The sequence below is a fragment of the Dreissena polymorpha genome, chromosome 10 (assembly GCF_020536995.1).
Source record: "Dreissena polymorpha isolate Duluth1 chromosome 10, UMN_Dpol_1.0, whole genome shotgun sequence".
Lineage (NCBI taxonomy): Eukaryota > Metazoa > Mollusca > Bivalvia > Myida > Dreissenidae > Dreissena > Dreissena polymorpha.
In genome coordinates, this window is record NC_068364.1 from 46436038 (window position 1) to 46451980 (window position 15943).

The window sequence follows — 15943 nt, forward strand, 5'->3', positions numbered from 1 at the left end:
ACATAGTTATTCTTTTGGGTGTTTATGAGGTCTGATCGTGCAGTTTGCAAACATCAAAGGAAAGATTACAACCCAATGCATTTGTCATCGTCAACCGTTTGGAATGTCAATTAGGCGATGAGTGAGTTTTTAGCATGTTTCTTTCTATTTTATTAATTTAAAAATGGCTGCCCCCATGGTGATGAAATGACATGTGTTCGAGTTTTGATATTTTTAGATATGTAAACTTTTTTTACTATTTAAGCGTAACTTGCCCTCGTCAATGTCGATATTATTCACTAGTTATATAATTTTCCGCCGAAATACGTGGAATAAACATGATTTAGATTTTTGAAAATAATGTATATTTTAGTGTTAAAATCGCTTTGTAGTTTGATTGATTTTGTGGATGTTATGATACGTTGATGTACAAAATTGGTAGCAGTTTGAAGGAAAAACATCCTTTCAAGCATATATGTATACATTTTCAATGTGGCACTCTTCCTTTAGTCAAATTTGAGTTCAATGCTAGGGGTCCCACATTTTTCAAAATGAAGCCTCTACATGAACCTTAACTACCCGTCATGGCAGATTTGTTCGAAACAAGACAAGTATCAATGTTTGAAGAATTGTTATTGCTTTTACAGTCTTGACGCTAACCCCTAGCCCAACAGCCCGGGGCTAGTGAAATGTATTAAATTTGGGCTATTAAAATTTCTTGATTCATATAGTCGGGCTAGTGGGTATTTAAATCTGTTCTATTAATGCATAAAGATTAAGGCTAGTTGTTCAAAAATGCTAAAGTGAAGACTGCTTGTATATCCTGGTTAGTCTGAGACATTCTAACAAGCAATAACTGTGACAGTCCAATTACTTGCTCATTAAAGTGTGTATAAAATTTACAGGAGCTTGTGTGTGTGTGTTTGGTACAAACTCATCTCAAAAACTGATTAACTATTTAGTTTTTAACCTAATAGAAATAAAACCTGACTGTAAAATGAATACTATCATTATAAAGATTTCGTTGTTGGGATGAAATATTATAAATTGTAATCCCTATGATTAACACAGAAAACATGAACCCAACGCTAATTCCTGTTGATGTAGCAGAGCAAAAAGACCTGGAAGTATAGATGGTTAATGGATGATGTTCCTTATGAAAGTACTAGTAGGTACTAGTTGGTTTGTCTGTTTGATACATCTAATAGTATATTTAATTTTTTTCATTAATAATATGGGGTTAACTAAGTTATCCTGCTCAGTGGTTGAATCATCAGGAAATGTAAACATAAGCACATACATTGTATTTGATACATGTATATCGGTGACCCTCGACTGCAATTTGGGTTACAGACAGGGTAGCCTAAGGTGTAATTATTTCTGAGAGATGAACCCGAGTTGAGGCTTAAACTTACCAACCCATGAGCGAGTCAGAGATCAGCACTCTACCGGTTTAGCTGGCCGGGGTAAGCTGTCGGTCAAAAGCTATTCATAGCTTAAGTTATAATGTTTGTATACCATACCGACAATAAATAAATATGATTTGATTTGATTTGATTTGGGGGACTTACTTTTGCCTAATAATGATCTTAAATAATATTATAGTTGTCAACAATATGATTTTTATGTATTTTAAAAACACAACAAGTTAGGCTTGCAACAGAACTTATAAAAATATATGGATTATTATACAATTTACAAATCAAACATATTTAACTTATATTAGGCTTGCAACAGAACTAATAAAAATATATAGATTATTAATTTATTATACAATTTACAAATCAAACATATTTTACAATAAAGTAGTCTTAGGTTTACTGAAATGTGCAAATACAAATTGGTTTTTATTTCTGAAAATTTAGAAAAATGAGCTAATATAAAAAAGGTTTAATGTTAATAAGTGGGTGTGTTTAAATTAACTTGCACTCACAAATTATAAGAGTCTGGAGTTGTTTTAATTTCTGACAGGTTTCTGCACACCGTACAGTAAGGTATGATCATGTTATTTTTGTCAGTAGTTAATTACGGCGCCGTTAATTACAATGGTACTGAACTAATATCGAGCAGATGGTCGTTGAACGTTATAATAAAAATAAAGATTGCTATTATTAGTTACAAATCGGCAATTTATCGCTTTTATTTTATTTATAAAGTCAATATAGCGGATAGGTAAGGTGTGTATACTGTAGAGCGAATACTGGCAGAACCCCCCCGAACCCTTAATCTCGCGTTATCTCGGCAGTCTCGTTACGCGTGATTTAACAATGTCGAAATCGTGAATGGCAGTTGAGAAGGTAATTACATTACAGCTTTGCTTAACGGTCTAGCAGATAATGGAAAAATACAAATACCGTTAAACAGCGTGGACCCAGATGAGACGCCGAATAATGCGGCGTCTCATCTGGGTCTGCGCTGTTTGCTTAAAAGGAATTTCTTTATGAAATATTCTTTTTATAGAAATAAATATATTTGACATTCCTAGTTTTGGAAATAAATTGATCCAATTTAGAAGCGTGCGAGAGTCAACTAGTCATAAATGGGTAAAGCTCAATTATTATGAATGAATATTATTTTTGGTATCAACAAAGGGTTTGTTTGAGAGGGTATAGCAAATAAACATGTGATAGGACAGGAACAATGATCTATAGTAATTTACATAGATAAAGCAATAGTAATAAATTTACATTCGAATCACTGACAAGTCCTAAGTGCATTATATACAATTTTTTTTAATCAAATAGTCAACAACAATTTACAATTAAATGCATTTACATGTGTATAGAGTTATGGATAATAGTTCACAGTAAATTACAATAATATATTTACATTCACTACACTGACATGACTTTTACTCTACATGTGTACATATTATTTAGGCCGCCTTTGTAGTTTGGACACGTCATCTTAAAGAGATAGTGTACTCGGTCATTTTCAATATATTGTATAAGTTATATTCAATAATTAATTAGGGCTAGTACATCATACAAAAATGTCGTTAAACAAGACAAGCACAGAATTTATGGTAATTGATAGGTCTTCTATGGGATGGTGGACAGGTAATACCCAGGCATTACAACATATTGTCATATTTGAAAGCAATACAGACAGTACAATTTAATTTGTAATAGTCATTGTGATACACAAACAGCAGACACTTATTTGATGCAGCAGCAACAATTAGAAAAAAAATAAATAAATAAAAATAAAATAAAACTTTAACGCTGGAGGCATTGGTCATAGTAAAAAAATATACTTATAGTTTATTTCTTGAATTTACTAAAGATAAAGCGTATAACTTTGCATGTGTTTTTAAGTATATGTATTGAATCTGATGATAAAAATGTGTTAAGAGTAGCTTCATGCAGTTCATTCCCCAAGAATTGTTCTCTTTCAGGGTTAAAGAGACAACAGTCTAAAAGGTAGAGATGTTCAGAGCCAACTTGACCAGAGTTACAAAGTGTACACGTTCTTTGATCAAATGGGGTTCCATCATATCGTCCAGTTTCAACTGGTAGCCAGTGGTTAGCTGTTCTGAATTTAAAGAGGTATGTATATTCGGATTTGGTGAGTTTAATTAAGTAGTGTTCAAAGGATGGTGTTTGTTTGTAACTTTTATATATTTGTCCTTTGTGTGATTGTTGTAGTTGAGTGTGCCATTGGGGTTGAAATTGGGTTAGTAGTTTAGATTTAACTAAGTGTTGACTTGTATATTTTTTGTGTTATTAAAAATTGGTTTTCCTATAGGTCATTTAAGTCTACTGAGATGAGAATCTCCTTAATTTTATCAGCCCACTTGAAATTAGAGTTTGGTAGATCCATTATGTATTTGTAAATTTGGTGAGATATTTCCTCTTCTTTGCCTGTTAAGAGTTTGTTCCATAATGATATAATTTTACATGTAATGTTAATTGCTATTGGATATCTGCCAAGTTCTCCATATAAGAAGGCCAGTGGGGTTGATTTTCTTACATTGGTGATTTTTCTAAGAAAGTTGTTATGGACTTTTTCGAGGATCTCTATGTTTTCGTAGCCAAATATCTCAGAGCCATAGATTAAGATTGGTAATACAGTGTGGTCAAATAGTTTAAGGGTAAAGTCAATGGGAAGGTCTGTGTTGTTTGCACGTGAATATAGAAGGTGCATTGCTTTGTTTGCTTGTTCAGCAAGATGTTTATTGGCATTAAGGAAGGAACCATTGCTGGATAGAGTTATGCCTAGATAGTCATAACGGTCGGAGATCTCGATAGGAGTGTTACCTAATTTAAAATTGAAGTTCTGTAATTGCCTAGCACCGAATATTACTATTTTAGTTTTGTTTAGATTTACTTTTAGATGCCAGTTATCACAGTAGTTATAGAAGATGTCTAGACTGTTTAGGAAATCGGTTTTTGAGGATGATAAAATCACAGTGTCGTCAGCATAGAGAAGAACAAGAAGTTTAAGCCACAGGGATAAGTCCAGGGGAGTTGTTAACTCTATGCCAATCGAGCCATTGAGATGCATGTTTGTTTGTAAAATCATTTAAGAAAAGTGAAAATAGTAACGGTGATCAATTTTCTCCTTGTCTGACGCCTATTTCTGAGATGAAAGGTTCGGATATGTTACTGTTAGAAGAAATGCTTGATTTTATATTGTTATGCATAGTTTGAATCAGTCGCAGAAATTTGCCATTAATATTATGTTTGAGGAGTTTATGTCATAGGCCAACGCGCCATACTTTATCGAAAGCTTGTGAAAAATCTATAAAGGCACAGAAAAGTTTTTGTTTTCTCTTTTTCAGAATTTCTATTAGTGAGTGCAAAGTGAAGATATGGTCAGAGCATGAATAGCCTTTTCTGAAACCCGCTTGATTTTCATCTAGGCTGTTATTTTCATTTATGAATAAAGTAAGCCTGTCATTAAGTATGGATGTAAATAGTTTTCCTAAGCAGCTGAGAATATTAATTGGTCGGTAGTTGTTTGGATCTTTTGGGTCACCTTTGTTTTTGAAAATGGGGATAATAATACCATTTAACCAACTTTGTGGGATAAAGCCAGTTTCCAGGACACAATTGAATAATTTAATATAAACTGGCATTAGAATGTGTTTTGTAGACTTAATGAATTCATTAAGAATATTGTCAAATGGGCTAGGTGTTTTTGAGTTTTTGAGTTTCTGTATGCATTTTTCTATTTCTGTGTTAGTTATAAGGTTGTCAAGCCCGTGGCTTGTGTTGGTTGTGGATTGTGAGTAAGTGTCATTGAATCGGTTGTCAGTGATGGTGTTTGTGTTAATTTCTTTGAAATGATTGTAAAACTCTTGTAGTGTTGGTGTATTGTTAACCTTAGTTTTGGGCTTAAGTTTGTTTAAAAAAGACCAGTATTGCTTAGGATTGTTGTCGTTCATGGAGCGAAGTTTGTTTGCAAAGTTTTGTTTTTTTTCTTTGTAGTAATTCATTGTACGCTTATATTGTTTGCTGGCATTAGTCATTCTTAATTTGTTGTCTTGATTTTTATTTTTTGTGTACTCATTTTTAGCGTTGTGATAAACAGAGCGCGCTTTAGAGCATTTTGGACCAAACCAAGATTTATTGTTTTCATGGCCTTTTTTATAGATTTGTTTTATTGTTTTCAGGGTATGTACTAGTGTGGGCCTGGTTGAAGATTAATTGGAGTTCACCAGTGATGTGTTCTACCGTTTGCTGTGATTGCGTGTATGTATTCATTTGCGATAAAATTTCGTTTATTTTTTCGTGGTTCATGCTATTAACAAATTGATCAACTAATTCAGGTTTCCATTTTGGTTTCTGCTTCATGTTTGTTGGGCATGTGTCAGTTAAGTTTGTTAAGTTTGGGGAGTCTGTTTCTGGTATATCTATGGACCAGTTGAGTACGCAGTGGCCATCTGAAAAAAGGGGGTCTGTTTCAGTGATCTGAAAATTTGTGAGAAAGTGAAAGCTTTGTGATGAGGCAATAACATAGTCAATGGTTGATTTATTTCGAAAGGTTAAGATGTCAGGAGCTTTTTCTGAAGAAAGTCTGCCATTAAGGATAAAGATATTATTATTTTTACATAAATCGATTAGTCTAAGTCCATGAGTATTGGTTCTGTGGTCCATAGTGGTACGCGTAAGTGGAATAGATAGTTGTTCGAGAGTTTTGTATTGGTCAAGATGGCTCTGCAAATCTTCGTAAACATTAAAAAAGTCATTTAAGTGTGGATCTGAGATAATAAAATCTTTCATGTTTCCAACTCTACTGTTAAAGTCACCTGCAAGGAGAACATATTTATTGTCATTGCATTTCTGGGAAATTTCATTTTCAAAGGCCGTTAAATCATCCTCATTAAAAAATCTTGAGTTTTCAGGTGGAACGTAAACAGCACCTATTAAAACATTTTCATCAAGTTGTGTTATAGTTTTACAAATAGAGATCCATAGTATGTATTCAGTATTTGATTGTATGATATTAACAAAGGGAGTCAGTGTATCTTTAACAAAAATACCAATGCCTCCAGATTTTCGCTTATACTCTTGTTCTCTGTGTTTAGCTAGGAATTTATAATTCTTTAACTCAATTATGTCATAAGTATCTGTATGGGTTTCTGAACGGCAAAGAATGTCAAAATTGTTAACAAGTTCTATAAATTCTGGGTAATTTAGGCGTTTTTTTCACCCACTAACATTTAATGCTCCTAATTGTATCTTGTTTTGTTTCAGGTCATGTAGTGTGTCTACCCCCCCCCCACTGGCCTAGCGGAATTGGCTGTTGGCATCGTTGGTGATGTTCATATTGGTGGCTGGTACCGAGCTTATGTTACTGGATTGAGACAGAGTGTCCTTTTTGGATTTATTATCCCAAGGTCGTTGGATACTATAGGTTGGCGTCTGGGAATGGAGGGGAGTTCTTGGTGATATTGGTGCGCGACTGCGTGTGAGGACTGCTGCCCTCGAAGGATTGGGAGACACTGATTGAGATCTTCTAGGGACGTGGTTGGCACTACGCACTGGTGGAGGATCAACAATCTTGTGCATAATTGCGTTTCCAGTGTTGGGCGCAAGTGTGCTAGATGCTGAGCTGTGGAACAAAGGACTATCATCCTTATATATGATGTCAGGCGCTCGCTGTACTTGGGACTTCCTAATACTTAAGGTCGATGGACTAACTGGGGTCCTGTTTCCTTGGAGTATTTGGTTCCAGTCGGGAAAAGCATCTTCAATCACTTTGCCATCAATAACAACCTTTGCAGGGAAGACCATCGTGACTTTGCTTCGTGGATTGCGGTCACAGATTTGTTTGAGTTTGGGCCAAAGGGATTTACGTGCTTGTGTAATTTCCTTCGGAAAGTCTCTGTTGATGCTGAAGGATGAATTGCGTAGCCGGTTTGCTTCAGAAAGTATGTGTACTATGCTTTGGTAGTCTAGGAAGTTAACAATAATGCCTCGCGTGGCGCCCCTGTTGAATCTTCCTAGGCGGTGCGCTCGCTGGATCTGAGGACACGGTGTTATATTTAATTGTTCACTGATACCACTAAAAATAAGATTGTTCCTTCTGCTACGCGCCTCAATGTCAATTGATTTTTATTCCAGGAGTTTAAAGCGTACATTTTAGTCAGTTAAAGTTCCTTCAATTGAATGAATCTTGGAGTGCAATTGTAAACATTCATCAACTTTGTTGTCCATGTTTTTCATTAACAAAACTCTTAAGGGAATTATCAACTTAAACTGTTCTTTTATAACACTAGGCTGTTAACACAATATCTACAATAGTAAATGTGTTTCTTGTCAAAAAATTATAACACAAATCTTTGCTGTAATATGTACAAAGTCCCAAAATACGCCCGTTTAGGAGTCTGTGTACCGGTGATCTGAAAAGTGTGTAGTTGTTTGTTACAGTTACAGTTAACACAATATGAACAATATTCAATGTGTTTCTCGACGAAAAATTATAATACAAATCTTCGCTGTAGTATGCACAAATTATACCAGAGTTCCCAAAACGCCCGTTTAGGAGTCTTTGCTACATTGATCTGAAGTGAGTGTAATAGTTTGTTATACAGATGATGGCTCAAGCACGAATACAACAAATAAACATTTATCCGACGCACCAAATATCAGTACATTTTAGTTAAATATCAATAATTAATTTTGAATTTAAGTTAGATCATTAGAAAACTTACATACTTATTGAATGTAATGTGCGGAACGTCGTGCATACTGACCGTTCATTTAATATTATATCTCTCAAATGTCATTTGTAATAAAACAAATAACTTAGTATTATAAGTAAATGACAACCGATTTTTACAGATTAGTTGAGCTTTTCTGAAAGGATCTCTGATGATAGTGATGTGGAGTCAATGTACCACGCCATAACTTGCATTGTGTCGTGAGAATCTGCCCACTCGTCGTTCTATGTCGCAGTGTTGTATTCTTCTGTTGCTCGAACTCGCCAAGAAGCGGCGATAATTTTAAACCGTTCAAAATTGTCGACGCCCATCTTACACGTAGCGAGGGCACGTCTCTTTGACAATCGTGCACTCTCGAATACACTTCTTCTGCATGTCTTCACGTGCCGTAGAATTTAGCTTTCTGTTGGCATTCTAGGGCATAACACGACTTTACTGTGCATTTGTTTTTGTTTTTTTTTTGGGGGGGGGGGCTGGAAATCGCGAACGACATATGCTTATAAACTCGTGCAGAATCGTCTACACTCGATCATTCTCGAAGTCAAGTATTTAATCTGCGATTGATATACTAACATAAGGAATATATAAATATATATATATTGGCTGAGCTGTGTCAATGTTGAAGAGAACTCGAGCAAATGTCGTCCTTCACCGACCAGCTCATCCACTTTACGGCAAGTGAAAACTCGCCAAAAGTCGTACAGAACATGAAGCTAAAATTCGTTACAGTCTAACATGGTTTTAATAAATGGTTGTGGCCAGTTGGTTTGGTTAGGTTTGCCCGTTTGGGACTGTTTTGAAATGTCAGTGGAATTGTCAGATATATTTAATGTGGTAAGCCTGGAATGGTCAAAGCAATTTGATGACTATGATGTTAATGGTGATGATGATGATGATGATGATGATGATGATGATGATGATGATGATGATGATGATGATGATGATGATGATGGTGATGATGATGATGATGATGATGATGATGATGATGATTTGATATCCCCCATCCATTTGTCTTCAAATATTGATTTAAATACACACGGTCATATGCAGTCGGCGTTCTTATTAATCTACTTTAGTCAACAGTCGAAGACTAACTCCGTAGGGTACGGCTACTTAAGAAATGCTTGGCATTGTTAAACTGCATGTCAATAAATCAACAGTGATATTTGCGAAAGTTCTTAAAGTTTGAGTAGTTTATTAAAACCTAAAATGTATTGCACTTGTATTGCCACTTGTTGAAGAAATACGATATTCGGTGACTCTTTACTGGGATGTTCTAGATTGTTTTTATCGGTACTGGCAATTTCTTTTATTTGATCTATTTAAATTAAAACAAATATATCAAGGGAGGATTTTGTTTGAATTTGTTTGACAAGTACTCGTCGTAAGCGGTACATATCTTAGGAACTTTAGCGTGCCATTCATTAATAAAAATATTTTTTATGAAATAGCAGCTTCACGTTAAGTATTTAATTCAAAATTAAATGCATTAAGCATTAAATGCCAAAGAAACAAAGACACTTGAATTGTATAACCTTATTTTGAAAAATGATTCGAGCGAGTGATTCTTTATATTCATTAGTTATGCCATATATTTACAACTAATTAAATATCTATGCAAATTATATCGGCATAAAAATGAAACGTTATTATTGTTTTCGCTATAAAACAAATCTTACAAAAAGACAACTATGCACATGTTTTGTCTTATGATATTATGCAGGCGTTATGCAGATCACACATTAAATTTATTCATTAGCACACAGTCGAAAATAATGAAGGTGTAGAGTATTTAAAGCCACACACCTGAAATAAAATACATGTGAATCAATACATATAGATGTAATATTTGAAAGTGTGCAAAATTGTCATTAAATCTATAGCCAAGTAAGCGAGTAATTTATGTATTTATTTTTAATTTTAAACCGAAAGTAGGATTTCTATACGTATTCGTCAATTTCGACAAACGCAACTATTTTTAAGTTAAAAGCGCAAAAAGACGGATTTCTACCTTGTAACCACTAGGTTTATTCTAATTAGCATAGATAAAATTAAATCTATAGCCTAATTAGCAAGTAATTTATTATTTTTCAAACGGTACCGCTTTTAAAACCGAAAGTAGGATTTCTAGACGCATACGTCCATTTCGAAAAACGCGATTATTTTTTAGTCTTAACGCGCAAAAAGACGGATTTCTACCTTGTAACCACCAGCTATATTCTACTTCGCATAGATAAAATATGTTTCTTATTTATAATTATATTTACTATGCCATGTATTTCATTATAAGGTGTGTGACTTTAAAGGGATCTTTTCACGCTTTGGAAAATTGACAAAATTGAAAAAAGTTGTTTCAGATTCGCAAATTTTCGTTTTAGTTATGATATTTGTGAGAAAACAGTAATACTGAACATTTACCATGGTCTAATATAGCCATTATATGCATCTTTTGACGATTTTAAAACCTAAAAATTATAAAGCGTTGCAACGCGAAACGATTGAATAATTTGGAGAGTTCTGTTTTTGTCGTTAAATTTTGTGAAACTACGAAGATTGCTTATATAATGTAAAAATTCGTCAAGTATGTGTACTCGGCGGAATAGCTCAGTAGGCTAAAGCGTTTTTACTTCAGGACTCTGGCAGGACTCCAGGGGTCACTGGTTCGAAACCTGCTCCGGGCAATGTTCTTTTCCTTTTTTAAATTTTATTCTTGATTTTTTACTGGAGCTTTTACGATCCAATGTTTACATTTATCAATATAAAGCATTTAATGAATAAGTTAAAAAATGCCAAAATCTGTGAAAAGGCCCCTTTAAGACATGTCGAAATGATTGCAAAACGTCAATTTAAGTTGACTGCACGGGTGATCTGTACAAAGGGGGCACAGAAGTTTACAGTTTTAAATACATCTTAAAACATTATTGATCACTCTCATTAACCTTCTATTTATTTTCATAATTGTGAAATACGAGTTAAGGCTAGTCATAGAGGAAATAATAATTATACTTATAATATGATATGTGACCTAAGGTTAGGGAACATTGTAAGAAGTGAGTATGTTTGTTGATCTGCATCCCTTACAGAAACATTCACTTCGTTGCGGTTAAACAATGCAAACGTGGAACACTCGCATTGCAATTAAATCAGAACATGGCATAAGTACGATTGTACGGCCGTGTGTAAAAATGGCTGCTCACTGTCGAACATGTTCGGTTGTATGGTATTTAAATTGTATAAGTTTAATGCACATATGTAAACTTTGCTAAGATGTCATATGAACAAAGTATTGTCTATCCTAAATATCATCTGCCCAAAACACATTTTATGTTATCTCGAATTGGATTGTTTCATGTATCACAGCGTCTAATAAAAATATAGTTGTTTATCACCCTCGTATATGTCCTTAAAGTAAAATAATAATGTGAAAAGCACTTGCCATCTTCTGAAAAATGTGGTCGCCTAGGATCTTGGCAAATCTTGTATTTAATACTTTTTTAGACAACTACACCAATAAAAAATCCCGGCGTATTTATACATGTACAAATGGTTGTAACTTCCTGAAGGCTGGCATGAGACTCGAGCCCACGGCCCCGGGAAACAAGTACACCACTTTACCAACTGACCTATTGATTTAGTCCATAATAATCTGATGTGATACAATTTAATGATGCTTAAAACCGAATTTGTAAGGCAATGCCACATTCATGTTGGATATCGAAAATAGTTCGTCACAGTTCCCATAATGCTTTGTGGTAATTTTCACAGGTCAGTTTGATCAGGCCTGTACACAATTGTTAGGCTCTTACAATATATTGAATTACATTTATATTATATTTACCTCCGCGTTAGTCTCGGGACGCAAGGGGATTTGAAGTCGCGTGGTTTTAAAATTCAAAATACATACAACTATCAACAGGCAATATTTGATTATTTGTAGTACATAGTTTTAATAGTAACTCAACTGTAAACAAATGGACACTAATAGACGAGCTACTGAAGGAGAATCTTTTATAATATAACAACATGAAGATTAAAAACATCTACGATTTAAATGTTCAACTGAAGACCTATGAATAAATTAATATGTTGTTTAATAAAAGCGGTCCACGTGTACTGCCGTACAAATGACGAGTTACAAGACGTTTAGCATCCCAAATCGGCACCTTAGACACATAATCGTTTTACCCCGAAGTGCAGAACAAGTAAAGCATGTCATGTGTTCATGTTATGCACGTAATTTGCAAATCAGTTAGGCCGTATCTGATTGCGTGTGAGTTTTAGAAATCACTGTCGCTAGGTAAATGTGCTTACTCATAGTTATGAGTAAATTTATTATTCTCTATTCTCAAAATACTATTAACATTTCATCATCTTTATAACCCATATCATCATCATTATAATTATCATACAAATAATAAACCAAAGACAAAATAGGAGTGAGTGCTTGTATTTGACAGGACTTTCGAATAAAACAAAGAGAGAATACAAATAATATAAAACAAAAAATGAATACTTAAATATTCTCCACCACGTTATATACATCTCGAACTGTGTTTTAACTGGAAAGATGCAATTACAAACATTTGTAAAAGCAATAAAAATAATTCAATCAAAATAGGCACACTATTGCCTTCAACAACAGTCAACTGACCACACAAGCCAACTGGCTTATCAACATCAGGCACACTCTGGCCTTCACAAACGGTCAAATGACCACACAAGCCAAACGGCTAATCAACATCAGGCACACTCTGGCCTTCACAAACGGTCAAATGACCACACAAGCCAAACGGCTAATCAACGTCAGGCACACTCTGGCCTTCATTAACGGCCAAATGACCACTCGAATAATGCACAAGAGAATTAAACATATATATTAAAACAATATTTACAAAATTAATGATAAATATTAAAACGGAAACAAAAAATATCATAATCATAATCCTTATAATAATAATAACATACATAAACCATACCTTTATGTTCTCCAATACTTAATATACCATTCGAACTGTCCAGTTACTGCACTGAAAAAAATAAACTTGCAAAGATTGTTAATTCCATGTGAACATGCTTTTTAAGAAAATACGGTCAACTCACAAAAGCCAACCGGCTTTCACACATCAGATCAACTTGCTTTAAAAAACGGTCAACTGACCATACAAGCCAAATGGCTTACCAAATCAGGCCAAATGGCCGTAAACAAATTGGTCCAATGACCACAAGGAACATACACACAAAACAAACACAGAACTTACTAATACTCAAAAGCATTTCCAAACCATTTATATAATAATATATTATAGTGTCTTTACATGTGCTACGAACAACACATCTTACATTTCAAATCTCACATACATTAATAATGACTTTTCACAAATCTTAATTTAGCGACACCGATAATCTGTCTTTCAAAGAATCTTTTACATATCCGTCCTTAGTGGAAACACTTTTCCATCTACCATGTGTTTGCCAAAGTCTATCTACAGTCTTATTATTGGCACTTATAGATGCTCCACCAGCACGAAAAGAATGAAGTCCATATTTAGAAGAAACAATACCCAATAGACTTAAACTTCTTCTTAAAACTATCATTTATAGTAAAATAACTAATATGCTTATTATTAGAAATCAATTTGAAACTGTGTTTAACATTACACAAATAAACTGGTCTAAACACATTATCAGTAGATGAACATGCAATATCTGCAACACACAAATACTTTTCAAACAATTTCACAGGACATGTGTCTATATTAGTTTTTGCAATCAGAACAGTATAACCTTCTCTTAAAATGTCCGTTTTGAATTTTTAACTTTAATTTCACAATGCGTATCTAAAAACACAACATCTGATCTTTTAACAGACAAAATTTCACTTATCCTGAAAAAACCAGCATAAGATAAGAAAAAGATTGTAACGTCTCTTAAATCCCCCAAAGAACAATCGCTCTCAGAAACAAAAGTGTGATAAAATTTCTTTAATATATCTGATGTAATTAAAACAAATTAAAACAAGGGACAAAATTGTCACAAAACCAGGTTTTCATTGTGAAAAAAAAATCTGATAAAGGGAGAAAACTCAAACTGAACTTTTGAAATGACCAAAAAAAATTAACCCCCTTTGTAAGTTTTTTTTTTTTTTTTAATCTATTTTTAGTCGTGGCGACCTTGACATTGGAGATATTGACGTGATTCTTTCGTGGGACACACCGTCCCATGATGGTGAACAAATGTGCCAAATGATTTTAAAATCTCACAATGAATGACATAGTTATGGCCAGGACCAGCTCATTTATGGCCATTTTTGACCTTTGAACTCAAAGTGTGACCTTGACCTTGGAGATATCGACGTAATTATTTCGCGCGACACACCGTCCAATGATGGTGAACAAATGTGCCAAATGATTTTAAAATCTGACGATGAACGACATAGTTATGGCTCGGACAAGCTCATTTATGGCCATTTTTGACCTTTGAACTCAAACTGTGACCTTGACCTTGGAGATATCGACGTAATTATTTCGCGCGACACACCGTCCAATGATGGTGAACAAATGTGCCAAATGATTTTAAAATCTGACAATGAACGACATAGTTATGGCCCGGACAAGCTTATTCCGCCAGCCCGCCAGCCCGCCAGCCAGCCAGCCCGCCAGCCAGCCAGCCAGCCCGCCCGCATTCGCCAATCTAATAACCAGTTTTTTCCTTCGGAAAACCTGGTTAAATATCATAATCATGATCTTAATAATAATAATAACATAGTAAATAAACCATACCTTTATGTTCTCCAGTACTTAATATACCATTCGAACTGACACAGTCCAGTTACTGCACTGCAAAAATAAACTTGCATAGATTGTTTATTCCATGTGGACATGCGTTCTAAGAAAGTACGGTTAACTAACACAAGCCCACTGGCTAATCAACATCTTGCACACTCTAGCCTTTACAAACGGTCAAATGACCACACAAGCCAACTGGCTAATCAACAACAGGCACACTCTGGCCTTCACAAACTGTCAACTGACCACTCGGATAATACACAAGAGAATAAAACAGATATAATAAAACAATATTTACAAAAATAATGATAATTAGTAAAACAAAATAAAAAACATCATTATCATAATCTTAATAATAATAATAATAAAATACTACATAAACCATACCTCTATTTATCCAATACTTAATATACCATTCGTACTGTCCAGTTACTGCACTTTGTTCGAAGTTCCAGCTCACCATTCCGCTTCTAGCAGAGAATCAGTCCTCTCATCGAAAATCTCCTTCCGAATACTATGTATTTCGCAAATGAACGCCTAAACTACTTTATCACCCTTTCGTTTTCTTGTTTCATAACGTTTGCCTGTCAAATACACCCTCGAATGGCGACTCAATAGATGTGCAAATCATATATACCCCAAAACGAAAAACTCGTGCGCTTTCGCGCTAAAACATGCATAAAAAACCCGTGCATTATTCGCGCTAAACCATTACCATAATCTCTCTTCTAAATAACACATATTAAACCATACTATACCGTATTTATCAAACCGAGAATAATTTCAAATTGATCATACAATTATTTCATTTTTGGCATCCCATTACCTGTTTGACCCTACGAAAAAGGTGGGCTTTCTATACAAAAAACTTATAAATGAAAACTCAGTGTTGGAAGTTAAACTCATGCCACGAATGCTACCTTGTATGGTGACCGATTATTGTATAGATGCAGCCCTACTTATAATTATAATTGTAATCCTAGGTACTTTAACCCTACATATAATTATT

At 34.4% G+C, this 15943-nt stretch overlaps 1 protein-coding gene and 1 long non-coding RNA gene across 3 annotated transcripts in view; one reads left to right on the forward strand and one right to left on the reverse strand.

Moving 5' to 3' along the window:
- The window catches only part of LOC127847456 (protocadherin Fat 4-like), a 303771-nt gene that overhangs the window by 14596 nt on the left and 273232 nt on the right, over positions 1 to 15943 (forward strand). The gene's annotated exons all lie outside the window — the stretch shown is intronic.
- On the reverse strand, positions 14227 to 15704 carry LOC127847473 (uncharacterized). Its single transcript, XR_008033986.1, has 2 exons — positions 14644 to 15704; positions 14227 to 14481 (listed from the first exon to the last, which is right to left on the reverse strand). It is a non-coding gene; the product is annotated as an uncharacterized LOC127847473 (long non-coding RNA).